The sequence below is a fragment of the Dermacentor variabilis genome, unplaced genomic scaffold (assembly GCF_050947875.1).
Source record: "Dermacentor variabilis isolate Ectoservices unplaced genomic scaffold, ASM5094787v1 scaffold_42, whole genome shotgun sequence".
Classification (NCBI taxonomy): domain Eukaryota; kingdom Metazoa; phylum Arthropoda; class Arachnida; order Ixodida; family Ixodidae; genus Dermacentor; species Dermacentor variabilis.
In genome coordinates this window covers 334,557-349,000 of record NW_027460610.1, presented here as the reverse complement: position 1 = coordinate 349,000, position 14,444 = coordinate 334,557, and the positions used below count along the sequence as shown (strand labels likewise).

General features: G+C 42.1%; 2 pseudogenes; both read right to left on the bottom strand.

The window, feature by feature from the left end:
* Positions 1-5,240: 5,240 nt before the first annotated feature.
* On the bottom strand, positions 5,241-8,054 carry LOC142569053 (uncharacterized; annotated as a pseudogene).
* Positions 8,055-8,349: 295 nt separating this feature from the next.
* LOC142569052 (uncharacterized) lies at positions 8,350-10,054 on the bottom strand (annotated as a pseudogene).
* Between the last annotated feature and the right edge of the window lie 4,390 nt (positions 10,055-14,444).

Here is a 14,444-nt window from a genome sequence, read left to right as displayed (position 1 = left end):
CATGCTTAATTTTCAAGAAAATTTGTAAGCCAGGTATTCACCGGGGAAAAAAAATTCACCAACGATTACGATACTCCCTAATGCGAAACTTGAGCGCAGCTCTACATGTGTTTTCATTTCGCGATATGCTGGCTGTTGCGGACAATCTGTCTCGTGCAGCACGTTGCAAATGGAGCGATATGTGGCGCAACGAACCTCGCTAATCTGGAGATCACGAGAGGCAGCGCATGGGCGAGATTCACAGCAGCCGCCGCAGACAGACCTCCCAGACGAAGTGCACTACGCTGGCGCCATCTTATAGCCATCATCGCCGCACAACGCTTTTCTTCTCATGCTTTTGCCACACCCTCCTCCTCGCATTTTTCATCACCTGCTGCGCTCCGCGTTCACTTGGTTACGCTGACACTGACGCTACAAATGTGCATGCCAAAATAGCCCATGAAAAGCAAAAGCACACATGAAAATGTTTCAAATATGTTGCATACATTAGAGACACTTCTCATTAGCCTTGTGCTGCAAATGTAGATATGCACTGAAGGGATTTGACTTCTTCGCAGGGCTCGAGATCGCCCTCACCAGGAAGAGGCAGCAAGCACTAGTTGCACAATTTGGCACAGCTGTTCCACCACTTTTATAAAAAAAATGCATCCTACGTGACTGTGATGCTTGTAGGCTCGTCTGTACAACCTTCAAAGGGCTATAGATTAAAACACATATTACTATATAACCCGAGAAAAAGTCCATTTGCCCCTCTGGCTGCACACCATAATTTGTAATACCTTGCAGGTACATGAATGGTCATTGAGTAAGGGGGGTTACATTGTAAGTAATGCAGAGCAATTATTGATGGCACAGGTAAACATGAACACATCTCAATGACCGCGGAAAGTTGCTGTCAAAACATTGGAGTGAGGATGTGCGGTAGCAGCAGCCAGAAAATTGACCTTCGTGCTGTCTCTCGCTTCAACATGAACTAAACATCGAAAGCACAGTGCATACGAAGTTACTGGCACTGGGCACACTTTGTCCATATCGCAGATTGCTTTCAAGATATGGTGCCCACGCGGGCATGCACTTTTTCCACATCGCAGATCGCTTTCAAGTAACACAGTCCAGTAACACTCCTAGTAACACAGAAAAAAAAGTATGTACACAAGTGCTTGTTACCATGTGTGAACGTTCCCACTTCATTGACCTTGCTGGCTGCAGCACAAGGACTGCAGGAATGAGACCAGCGATCCTCCATCCCCACTTCTCATTTTTGTCACAGCAATAGTCAAAACAAAAGCAAAAAAAAAATGCGACAGTTGCGTGGATGGCAAGCTGATGTTTGACCTTGCCAGGCTCATTATATCTGAGCGCAAGTAGGGTTGCAGCTTAGTGCCAATTGCCCTCTTAGATATCTAGTCAGTTTGCTCACTGACCCTTTTCGTTTGAAAGCTAATTTTGGGGGAACAAACTTGTTCTTATCTCTTCAGTTTCATTCAGCTTAAACTGAAAACATTGAAACCTCATCATGAAACAATGATTTGTTTTGCACTAGCACGCGTGCAGAGGTGCATGAAGAGTAGTGTTTGGCTGACAAACCAGGTTTTCACCAAAAATTTCAGAGGGTGGCACACTTGGATGGAGACCCTACATGTGTAAAGTGGTATCAAGAGCTGCAAATCTCATCCAATAATCTGCTAAGTCGAGCTGTGTAGCAGTATTTTCTCAAAAATTACATGCTTACATATGCCTAAAGGACAAAATATTTGCTCTACAAGAAAGGACATTCAATTACGTAATTTGTAAGAAAATTACAGCTGTGCTTGCATTGAAGGTTGTGGTGTAATTTAGGTGTCTCTGAACAAGATACAATCCTAAGCATATTTATCAGGCACTAATTTTTATGTGCGCACATCTTTACCTACATCTGAGATAAAATTTTGATGCATTTTGGCCAGCCCTGAATTGCATGCATACTGCAGTTGAATAGCATACTTTAGCTTTCACAGCTCTTGCACAAGCACCTATTGTGAAACTGGCATGATTTTGTATTCACAATTTTGCTGTGTTTTCCCCATGTGGCATTACACAGCAATGTATCCTTTTGCCAAGTTTATTTGCAACTAAAAAAAATTTTCCCCTAACAGCACATTGGTTTTCTGATGTTAGAATGTATCTGAGTGTTATGAAATAAGAGATGATGCAAGAAATTTTATTCTAATAGGCAGCCTGCATGCAATGAATAATATTACCATAGCATTAGTAGCCTTATACTGTACGGCTTGACCAAGTTTACATGTGACACTTAGGCTTTTGAATTCCTCTTTGAATGCTTATTCCCATTTATTTCTCTCTCTTTCTCTCCCAGTTTACATGGGGGATGGCGAGTTAATACCATACCATGTCACAACTGGCAGAGACCCATGTGACATTGCCGATGAATTGTGGAAGTTTGATGAAGAGTGCAGTACCAAGACGTGACTATTCTTAATGTACACACGTACTGAACAAAGCTGCTTGCCTTTTTTTCTTGCCATGTGCTGTACATGTCTGCAGAGAGCCATGAGCTTTCCCGTTTCTGAGCACAGCTGTCTGTGGATTTGTAGCTAAATTTCACTATTACTACTCTTGACTACGGGAAGCATTTCTCTCAATTGTATTACTTGTGGAATGTATGCATTTTCATCATTTAACATGGCTCAGTTACAAGAAAATCTTGTTGAAAAACTAGAAGGCTGTTGTCCTGGTGCTGTTCTGACCATACAGATACTTGATTGCCACAGTACATTCTTGAACATGGTTGTGCACTCAGAACTTTACTTGTGTGCGGTGTGTGCAAGTTTGAAAATTGGTTTCATATATTCAGTATTTTTGTACATTCGAAACTGAGCATAAGAACTCTTATCATAAATCCAAGGCTGATGCAGGTGTGTCATAAAACAGACCAAAAAAATTTGCGTCAATGCCAAACTGAATACAAGTAGATTTATTGCAGCACCAATCCTTTTAAAAATAGTGATGCCCATTGCTCAGAACTCTGTATCTATCGATTAGCTTCATGCATATCATCTTCCAAGAGAGCATACAATTCCTAGATGCCTCAGCATCCGTGAGTGCTGGTTGCACCTCTAGGTCACTTATACAAGCTACCCAATAGTTTCTCTTCTAGAAAATACATTCTCTGAACTGCAAAGCAGGCATTCCTTATTCTCAGGTCCACATATGTTTGAGAATTTGCTTTAAATCTGTACACTTTAGAAACAAAACTGCCCGTAACAAAAAAACCTTGTATACCTAGTGTCCCAACTAATGTTGCTCTAACTTTGAAAAAAAAAAAAAAAATATCGTGCAGTGCTGTACAATTGAAATCTATACAGTGCTCAGCTGTCAATCCTCTTCCCTCACCAGGACAGCTTTTATGTACTGATTACCTGGATAATTAAGAAGAATAAACAAGTTAATTTTACAATGAAGGGCATGACTTCCTATGGGAAGAGCCATGCATTAGTTTTCAAGAGCTAAATTGAATAGGGTGATACAACAGAAATTCTTAGGTGTTTGGATCAGCATAGAGTTGGAACTGCCGCAATCATTTGTGCAGTAAATTATCCCAAGTTGCAGTTGTAGAAATTGTACACAAAGTGTCACATTTAATAAAACTCGATAAAAATGCAGCTTTATAACTGGATATTTTATAGTAAACTTTGCTACAGAGTAACAGCATGGGAACCAGTGAGCAGGTATAATGATGCACGAACTGTTACATTACAGAAAGAAAATGATCTACCTTGTATATTAACTATAAAGGTCGATCGATAAATAACAACTGCACCTTTTTTCATGGCATTTGTTATATTGCCTGTAGATCAGGTATAATATTTAAAGGTATTCAACTATATAGGGCATTTTCTTAGCTGCAACAAATTTTTAAAAATGACCTGTGGCAGATAGCACAATTCTAACCCTTGAACTAAATTGTTCAACGAGGTGGACATTACTTCCATGAACAGTCAAATGCAGAATTGACTAATTAACAAAATATTTATAATTCAGTTTCATGCTAATTAATTTACAGCACATATTGCAATATACTAATTTTAGCTAGTGAGCTTGCGAGGCATATGAACTGGAAATGAATTCTAAGGATGGCACCGGTTTCTAGATATGCACTGCCAAACTTGGGTAAAAATGCATGGTTGTTTCACTTCCCGCTTTCAGGAACTGCTGTTTTATGCATTGAAGCACAGAAGTAACTGGAGCACCAGTGTATTTTGTCGGAGACTGAAAATTTCTCAAAACTGGTCTAGTCCTAAAAGTTCGTTCCAAGTGCTTGTACCTTGCAAACTTACCTGCTACAATTTGCAATATGTGCTCTAGAGTAATTAATTTAAAAGTTAATTGTTGCATTTATGTGAATTATTCATTAAGCATTTTGATTTCTCGTAGAAGTAATGTCCGTCTCTTAGAGTAATTTAGTTTAGAATTGTGCTAGCTGCCACAGGGAAGTTCTCAAAATTTGGTGCGGCTACGAAAGAACACCTGGTATTATGAAAAGAAGCTCTACACTCGTAACGATCACGCGCCCACTCGGAGATATTATTTTGGCATTTACTTCACACACGTAAATCAAGGACAAATTATGGGAAAGCATTTTATGCTACAGCATCCAACTATAAACAATAGTGAATGACAGGATAATTATACGTAAATCAAGGACAAATTATGGGAAAGCATTTTATGCTACAGCATCCTACTATAAACAATACTGAAGGACAGGATAATTATACTTGCTCACCATGTGCATAGAAAAAAAATTAAAGCTGTGCTGTTGATGTAACAATTATATTACTCATTTTTTCAATAGGTCAGAAAGCTGTGATGTTGTATGACAGAGCTGTCTTTTTAGGTAAAATGTACTTTTCTATAAATATTGTTCTGTTCATATATATTTTATCTTTCGTAGTGTAAGAAATTATGCCAATTTTGTATCCCTGTAATGAGTGCACCTTTATAATCAGGGGAGAGTCTGGAGGAATGGGACACTTTTCACAAATGTGTTTTTAGTTTTGCTTATTTTGAACATAACCAGAGCTTTGATGGATTATAGTACAAGTCAAAACATGCTGCACAAATCCTGAGGAGCACTGGTTCCTACCATGGCTGGTGCAGCTTTAAAAAAATAGTTTCTAACAGCTAAAATCTGTCCCATTTGACCCCTCCCTTTGGGTGAAGTAGGACATCATTTGGGAGGAATGGGACATCTGTAATGCATTGGTTCCAATGTCTTCAGCGAACAGTATAAGTCGATAGGTCAACATAAAACTTTATGCAAGATTGCAGACGCTTTGTTCCCCCGATAGTTTTTGGAACTGGCAGCTTCATCACTATGTCCGTGACTGGTACAGTCCCTATATCTTTATGAGGAGGAAAGTAAAATTTCGAGCTCTCTTTTTTCTTTCATAGAAAGTGGACACACACGTCAATGTTGTCACTGCTCTTGACTTTACCCGTGTAATAGACGTCAGATTTTTTTTTTACTATACCTGACAAGAACAAAGTCACTCTTTGTCACTCGAACGGCTTCATTCGGCCAATCAGCTTCAGAAATTTCCTGCCTCTCATTATCGAAATCTGACATGTCACTGTCAGAATCGTCGAATTCAACGGCAACAGTCTCTTCTTCGCTTGAAGAACTGAAATCCTTCTGAAGTTGTTTCTTTTTTGGATAGGCAGTGGCGGCAGTCTTAACTCTGTTAAGCGTTCTTTTTTTTCAGGCTCTGTCGTGAAAACCTCTGTGCAGCTTCTTGTTCACGCGCATGCTTCTCTGGTGCACCTGTAAGGACTTTTGTCCTACCTTTCTTCCTTCTCCTTCCTCTTTGCCCTGTCTTATGTGGACCATATTCACACTATCAATCAGGTGATAGAGCAATGTGCGGGATATAACCAACCCTAATATATAGCTTTCATTGATTACGAGAAAGCATTTGATTCAGTCGAAACCTCAGCAGTCATGGAGGCATTATGGAATCAGGGTGTAGACGAGCCGTATGGTAAAAATACTGAAAGATATCTATATAGTGGCTCCACAGCCACCTTAGTCCTCCATAAAGAAAGCAACAAAATCCCAATAAAGAAAGGCGTCAGGCAGGGAGATACGATCTCTCCAATGCTATTCACAGCATGTTTACAGGAGGTATTCAGAGACCTGGATTGGGAAGAATTGGGGATAAGAGTTAATGGAGAATACCTTAGTAACTTGCGATTCGCTGATGATATTGCCTTGCTTAGTAACTCAGGGGACCATTTGCAATGCATGCTCACTGACCTGGAGAGGCAAAGCAGAAGGGTGGGTCTAAAAATTCATCAGCAGAAAACTAAAGTAATGTTTAACAGTCTTGGGAGAGAACAGCAGTTTACGATAGGTAGCGAGGCACTGGAAGTGGTAAGGGAATACATCTACTTAGGGAAGGTAGTGACCGTGGATCCAGATGATGAGACTGAAATAATAAGAATAAGAATGAGCTGGGGTGTGTTTGGCAGACATTCTCAGATCATGAATAGCAGGTTGCATTTATCCCTCAAGAGAAAAGTGTATAACAGCTGTCTTACCAGTACTCGCATATGGGGCAGAAACCTGGAGGCTTACGAAGGGGGTTCTACTTAAATTGAGGATGACGCAACGAGCTATGAAAAGAAGAATGATCGGTGTAACGTTAAGGGATAAGAAAAGAGCAGATTGGGTGAGGGAACAAACGCGAGTTAATGACATCTTAATTGAAATCAAGAAAAAGAAATGGACATGGGCAGGAAATGTAATGAGGAGGGAAGATAACCGATGGTCATTAAGGGTTATGGACTGGATTTCAAGAAAAGGGAAGCATAGCAGGGGGCGGCAGAAAGTTAGGTGGGCGGATGAGATTAAGAAGTTTGCAGGGACGACATGGCCACAATTAGTACATGATCAGGGTAGTTGAAGTATGGGAGAGGCCTTTGCCCCGCAGTGGGTGTAACCAGGCTGCTGCTGCTGCTGCTGCTGCTGCTGCTGCTGCTGCTGCTGCTGATGATGATGATGCGGTGCAGCCTTAGGGTAGGGTCTAAGATCGCTTGAAAGAATTCGACTTGAAGATGTTGTTGGCATCGAGGCTGCTTTATTGACAGTGGGCGTGAAGACATCTGTAGGGACGTTTCGAGCTGCATCGCTGCTTGTCTTGGATTTCGAAACATTTTCCAGAAGGCTTTGAGTTGTTCGTTTTGCTGATGACGGTGGCTGTCTGCCATGACACCTCTCCACTTGGGGATGTTACAGGTCGGTCAGTTACTGATGACATCAAGTAGTCATCCGAAGTGAAGGGTTCACTATTGAAAGGCCAAATGCCCGTTTTTGGAAAGCCCTAGATAATGTTCTTTTGTGTCACCGTTAATACGTAGGCGGATCCCACTAGCTCTCCAACATTATAAGAGAGTTTTAGTTTAGGGGACGCAAGGCGTTCGGGCCCCTAGCGCTTGGGTGCGTTTGCGTATGCAAGCAGAAACACGTTATATGTTAGCGGCTCCAAACGCAAGCCGCAGCGAGGTCGCATGCGCTCGCAATGCTATCAATGTCTGATCTTTGCTGTCTTATCATTTGTTAAAATATGAAATCAAGCATATGAAGTAAAGCACATAAAGCTATTCTTATTGAAAGCAGTTAATAGAGAGGTTTAGCGTGTCCAGTATTCGGGTAAATGGAGGCGGACGAGCCGTCGGGGTGGGGGAGTAAACGGGAGCGCCCTGCATGGTGCAGCCACCTGGTGGCGCAGTGCTCAAACAGACAAAAATAGCTAATATTGCAGTAACCAAGTGCATTTTACTTTGCTGCGGGTGTAAATTTTTGGCAGCAACACGATTACGCCAGTGCCAAAAATTTACACCCGCAGCGAAGTAGAATAGAGTTGGTTGCAGCAATATTAGCTGTTTTTGTCTGTTTGAGCTTTGCGTCACCAGGTGGATGCACCATGCAGGTCGCTCCTGTTTACTCCCCCACCCCAACGCCCCCATCTGTCTCCGTTTACCCGAATACCGGACATGCTAAACCTCTGTTAATATATTTAAAAACAATGTCTGTCGACACTTGGCGAAAGATTTATAAAATTATCTACCCGCTAGCTACTAGTAAGTTCTCGTACACCGCGAGAGTCACGTGGGTAACGTGACCGCTTAAGGGCAGCGATGTTTTCGGCCGCACCAACAACCCAAGGACGCAAGTAGACGTAGCGGTCTGCGCATGCGCACTACCGTCGCCCCTAGTTCTTGCGTACGCAAGCCGCTTGCGTCCCCTAAACTAAAACTCTCTATAGGTAGAGATGGCCTTCCCTGGGTTATTTATGAGCCAATCATTGCAAGCAGGATTGCACTGAGATTTGAATGGTCCATACACAGACACATCAAGTGGCTGCAGGCGGTGGCTACAGTGTGGGAGAATGTCAGCAGGATTACGCCACTCTCTTTCGCTTTGTTGATGGTGCTGATGCTGACATGGCTTTCATGATTGTCATGAATTAGAAGAACGCGTGCTTCATTCATGCACTTTGTATGTCTCACAATGTGCTCTAATGCCAGTAAAAGCAGTTTGCCGGACATCCAACCCGACCTGTTTGCCAAACTAAGACTTCCGGTTGGGGCGCCTTTCAGAACACTGGGGACAGTGTTTCCTATGGCATCGACAGTGCACAAAACTGTCACCAATTCACCGTGATCTGCTGATGTGACTTGACCAATTTGCTTCTTACCACGTGCTGCTACTATCATTGGTCGATTGTGTGCAGTTGTGAAGCCCGTTTCATCACAATCGTAGGTGTGGTCCAGAGTTAGCTTGTATTGGTCGTAGACGCCTTTCAAATTTGAAAGGAAAGCATCGGCATTTTTCTTGAAGCTTGTTGCGCTACCAAGACTGGTCGCTTCCGGCGATCAAAGCGATAGCTCTGGATGTCGGTCCATAAAGCCCATAAACCAGTCTCTTCCAGCTATCTTGTTGACTTCACATAATGCCGTGCAATTCCAGTTTAAGGCTGTTGCAAATTGGTATGCCAGTGAACAAACCTGCATTCTCGTAAGCCCATAATGCATCTTGCTTGCCTTCAGCAAATACTCTTTCAAGAGAATTTCATCTTCTGCTGTGAAGACCATTCCGCAGTCCAAATTGGACTTGAACAAGATGCTGCCTCTGTTATCTCATTCCTTGTACTTCTTCACTGCTCGACCAAGCGATGATTTTGATATTTGAAAAGCTTCTGCTATGTCTCTTATACTTTTCATCCCACACCAATCTCGCAGCATCCAGCGTCAAGCTGTTCGATGTTCGCGCTCTGTTGGAATGCTTTCTGTTGTATAACTTTGGCATCTACCTGAAAATGATAATGGATCAATAATTTGCTAACATAAATATTCATGCATACAAAACGCACTTAAGTTCATTGCATGCACTTAACAACACTCCTGCTGCAGGGTACTATTCATGGCTTATGCCAGGCTGCTCCAAATGTGCAGAGTAGTCAAAGATTTTTAAGTGGAGCGACATCGCGTTTTATAATGCCCCTTTCGTTTAGTGTGCCAAAGTGATTTGTCATGTAGTCAGCCTGTCTGTTATTTATTCGAATTTTCGCTGCACCCAATATTTATAAGCTTAAAATGTGAAACAAACATAAATGACAGCTTTTGGAGCTAATGCAGCTCAACCATGAAGCTGATTCGCTAGACACAGCACCAGCCTTACTCTGGGGAGGAATGGGACAGGGTCCCATTCCATCCTCAACTCAACTGTCCAATTCCTCCCAAGCTACGTCACCCAAAGAAAAAAACATTCAACAGCAAAAATTTTCTTGTTAGAGCTAAACATGGTATTGCTTCAAGTATGAGGCTGATGTGTGTTTTCGGAGACAAATCAGTATAAGCCTCCACAGAGCAGTTTAAACCAGAGAGGTGTGTAATTGAGACAGCAGATACTTACTTTTGACACGTGAAAAGGAGATTTCTAGTCAGAGAAAAATCAATCCGTGGAAGACGTCCACCGTTACAACCAGGCTCTGTGTATGCAAACGCCATCTCGTGAGTAGTCGGTGAACGTATTTAAACTAACTGGAGGAGAGATACATGAGTTGTCCCATTCCTCCAACTGTCCCAAACCTCCTGACTCTCCTCTACTGATGCACTGTCTTATATGTTACCGTCTGCATATAAATTACTATGTTGATATATTTGTGTACACATACTGTATGGTTAGATTGTCGTTCTTTTTTTGCATTTTTCTATATCTGTGAGTAGAACAGTATTATAATTAGTAATATGTGATAACCATTGTCTGAACTGTATGACCTTTGTCAGGTATGCACGCCTTTAGTCCTCGCTTCCCCTTGAACTTCCGAGAATATAAAAGGCTCAATCAGTAAAAAAAAAATTGTTATATTGCATCCTAAAGCATTCCATTTAGTTTGCAGCGAACTGTGCACTAAGTAATTCTTTTTTCCCGCGCTTTAATCGTAGCGTGCAAAAGACGAAAAGGGCTGCATCATTACGTGCACCTCCTCGACACCATGCAGTGGCCTCCCATTCACGGCCTACAAGATCGCGCGCCCACATTTTGCAAACTTGAAGGTTTGTGAACTCGAAGGGCACTGCTCGACAACGACACATTAAAAAAAAAATTAAATTATGGAGTTTTTTGTGCCAAAACCACTTTCTGATTATGAGGCACGCCGTAGTGGAGGACTCCGGAAATTTTGACCACCTGGGGTTGTTTAACGTGCACCTAAATCTAAGTACACGGGTGTTTTTGCATTTCACCTCCATCGAAATGCGGCCGCCGGGGCCGGGATTCAATCCCACGACCTCGTGCCCAGCAGCCCAACACCATAGCCACTGAGCAACCACGGCGGGTAAGTTGCCATTGACATTTCACTTTTGACTATAAAAGCTCAAAATGGACCTGTAAACAAGCTTTGGGGTCGGCGAAGCTGTGCATGGCGAAGCTGTGCATCGCGAAGCTGCGCATGGCGAAGCTGTGCAAGCTGTACATTGCTCAGCAACTGCTTGGCCATTGCTGCGTGCGATCACCATGCATATGCCGCGCAGCTCGTAGGGTTCATAATATAGATGAATGATTAATCGATTAAATGTACTGTGCAAAATGACTAATCTTCATAAATGTCCACCTTTCATTTAATTGACTTAATTGATTAGACTTGTTCGATTAATCGTTTTTTAAGAGTTTTGACAGGACTGGCGCAAAAATTTTGAAATCTGTTCTGGAGTGGCAGCGCATGAGCAAATGACTGTTGCACAGCTGTGGTAGAGCGACTGCCCACTGTTTTTCTGAGTCCCGAGTTATGCCGAGCTGAGTGCTTCCCCTCTCTTCCACCACGTCGCGCACATTGCCCAAAGCCGGAGGATGAAATGCCCTCGCAAGTCAAGGCATACTAATATAGCAACCCATTCGTTGATCGCCGGGCCACTCCCAGTCCACTAAAAACGTGGCACAGCATTCACGATGGTTTGCAGCATGCATTTGACACAGCGATGGACTTCATGCCAATTCCAGCAAATCTATAGCGTCCAAGCATCTATTACGCATGCTGCAGTGGTGTGGCCATTCTGAGGAGGTGTCGGTTTCTACCAAACATCCCAGCCAATTGGCATTCCTTTCGCTCTCTAGGAAAGAGCATGCAGCTTAAAATACTAAACCAATAATTTTCTTTTCTTCTGTGGATATTGCAGTTCCTTGAATATTTCAGTTGGACTTCACCTTTTACTTTTACCATTTTTCTTATTTCTCGTTTAGTGTTCACTAGTGCCATTTATCTTACTTAATTCTGCACTATGTGCCATTTTATAACATTTATTGTTTATCTTTTCAAAAGCCAATATTGCCCATTTAGTCTTTAACAAGTTAAAGATTATGCTTTATAAAACGCTTATACACTTGTGTGTAAAACTTGGTTCTACCTCTGAAACATTAAAGTATAGGGTCCTACAAAAGTAGATAACTATGTTTCATTCAACCTTTTTAAAAGTGGCCAGCAAAAATAAATTAATCGATGGAAAACCCTGCATCCAAAGCCATTAACCGATTCAATGCTAAAATGATGAATTATTAATTGTTAATTGAATTTAAAAATTAATCGACCATCTCTAGCAGCATGCTATCTGCGGGTCAAGACCGACAACTTGCTTCATTCCAGGTGTTTGTGCTCAGTGCACGAGTTCGACTTCTGCGGCTGCATTCCGACGCGGACCAACTCGAAACATGTTCATGCGTTTTGAGTTGGTGGTTTCGAGTTTCGAGAGGAAGTTAGGTGAATTGTTGTATCTCTTCCTATACCAGGCTCGAGTCTGGTAGCAAGATGTACTAACAATGCAAACATGCGCGGGCACACAGCCTGCTCTGGTGCCTTTCCTACCATGGTTGCAGTGCAAAGTAAAAAAAAGAAAAAGAAATTGTAAGCTTTCCTATTCTCTCTCCATCTCTCATTAAATGTCTTTCTTTTTTCACATCGAGTGCAGATTCCGCTCTTTTCATTCACCAACTGCTACTCCAGATGAGCAAGGTGAAAGACGAAATAAGAATTAATAGAAGAGAAAGAAACAAGATTATTAGAAAAATAGAAAAAAGAAAAGCCAGTAAATTGAAAGAATAAACAAAAAACTTTCAAAAACACGACATTTCCCACACTTAGCTTCTGCTTGAGCCATGCTCCCTATAAGACAATAACGCCTCGACTGCCTTTATTCTCTGTCATATATCTTTCTACTCTTCCACTGACCTCCTCGCTCTAACAAATGTGGGGAACGCGCCGGTTCTGACTTCTCCTGCATACTCTTCGCCCATGAGCCTGCCGTTTTGAGATATTCCTATTCCGAAGCAGCTGTAAGGGCGCTTTATAGGGCGCAGGAAGATATTATATAGGATATAGGGCATCATATAGGATATTGCATCAAACTTTGCCAAAAGCTTAATTGGTGATACCCAAGTGGAAACCATCCACAAGATTCAACAAGCTTTTGGGGACGATATGCCATGAAGCACCTCACGGATAAAGGAGTGGTACACTTGCTTCAAAGACGGCTGCACATCAGTGGACAGCGAACCACACTCAGGCACACCCTCAACAAGCTGAAATGAGAATCTCATCGAGCAAGTGCAGACTTTGGCCATGGAGGACCGCCGCGTCACAGTCCGAGAACTTTCGAATGAGATAGGGGTCAGTAAATTCAATTTTGAGTGAAGATTTGGGTATGAAAAAGGTGTCCGCAAAATTTGTACCGAAACTGCTAACAATGGAGCATAAGCGCAATTCCGTTTGGAAATCGCACAGTAACCGCTGGACAATGCAAACAGTAACCCCATATTTCTGAACACCGTGGTCACAGGCGATGAGTCTTGGGTTTATGTGTGCAACCCAAAATGAAAGATGCAGTCGTCACAGTGAAAAATTAACATCCAACATCCCCGAGGCCAAAAAAAAATGCACAGAAGGTCGATCCGCAGCAATGCCTAGATCATATTGCAATTTCTAGATCATAGCTCCCTGGCCGACGCTGCAATTTCTCACGCAGATAATTCTGCCTCTTCGACAAATTTATTAGAAGGGCAAGAACTTTGCGCTCCTATATAGCATGAGGTCACGGGATCGAATCTCTGCCCTGGCGGCTGCATTTCAATGGGGGCGAAATGCAAAAATGCTCGTGTACTGTGCATTGGGTGCTGTTAAAGAACCCCAGGTGGTCGAAATTAATCTGGAGTTTTCCATTATGGCATGGCTCACAATTAGATCGTGGTTTTGACATGCAGGACCCCAGAAGCTAATTAATCAATTATAATGAATTAAAGGCAAGACAACTCGAGCTCGCAGATTCGATCCTGACCACGGCGGCCTGATTCCAATAGTGCTGAAATGCAAAAACACTTGTGGCACCACGCAATGGGTGCACGTTAGAACTCCGGTTGGTCAAAATTGATACGGAACTGCTCACCGTAGTGCCTCATATTCAGATCGTGGTTTTGGCACGTAAAACCACGGAGTTTAATTTTTAAAGGAAGAAAATTAAGCACAATAAATCACAGGGGATTTTTTTTTTCTCAAATGTTCTGAATTCAGAAATACTTTCATTTCGTTTTTGTTACTTTACGGGACCTTTGGACCTACGTGTGTGTCAGGTAGCCAGAAATAGAATATATCTTTGAGAAAGCTTTACCATAAATTTCAAACGTTGCCCATGCTGTACTTTTTCTTTCAAGTAAAAGCATAGTAAAATATAACAGCTACTCGCCATAGAAAGTTAATGTGAAGGGTAAATGATAAACAAGGAAAATGCTTGTACTCGTGTAGTGCCGAAAAATAATTTTTAAGCTTCCTGTATTGGCTGCGTTTAACCTGTTATTGAATAATGATAATATACTTGGATGGAAACCTACTGTTGCTTTT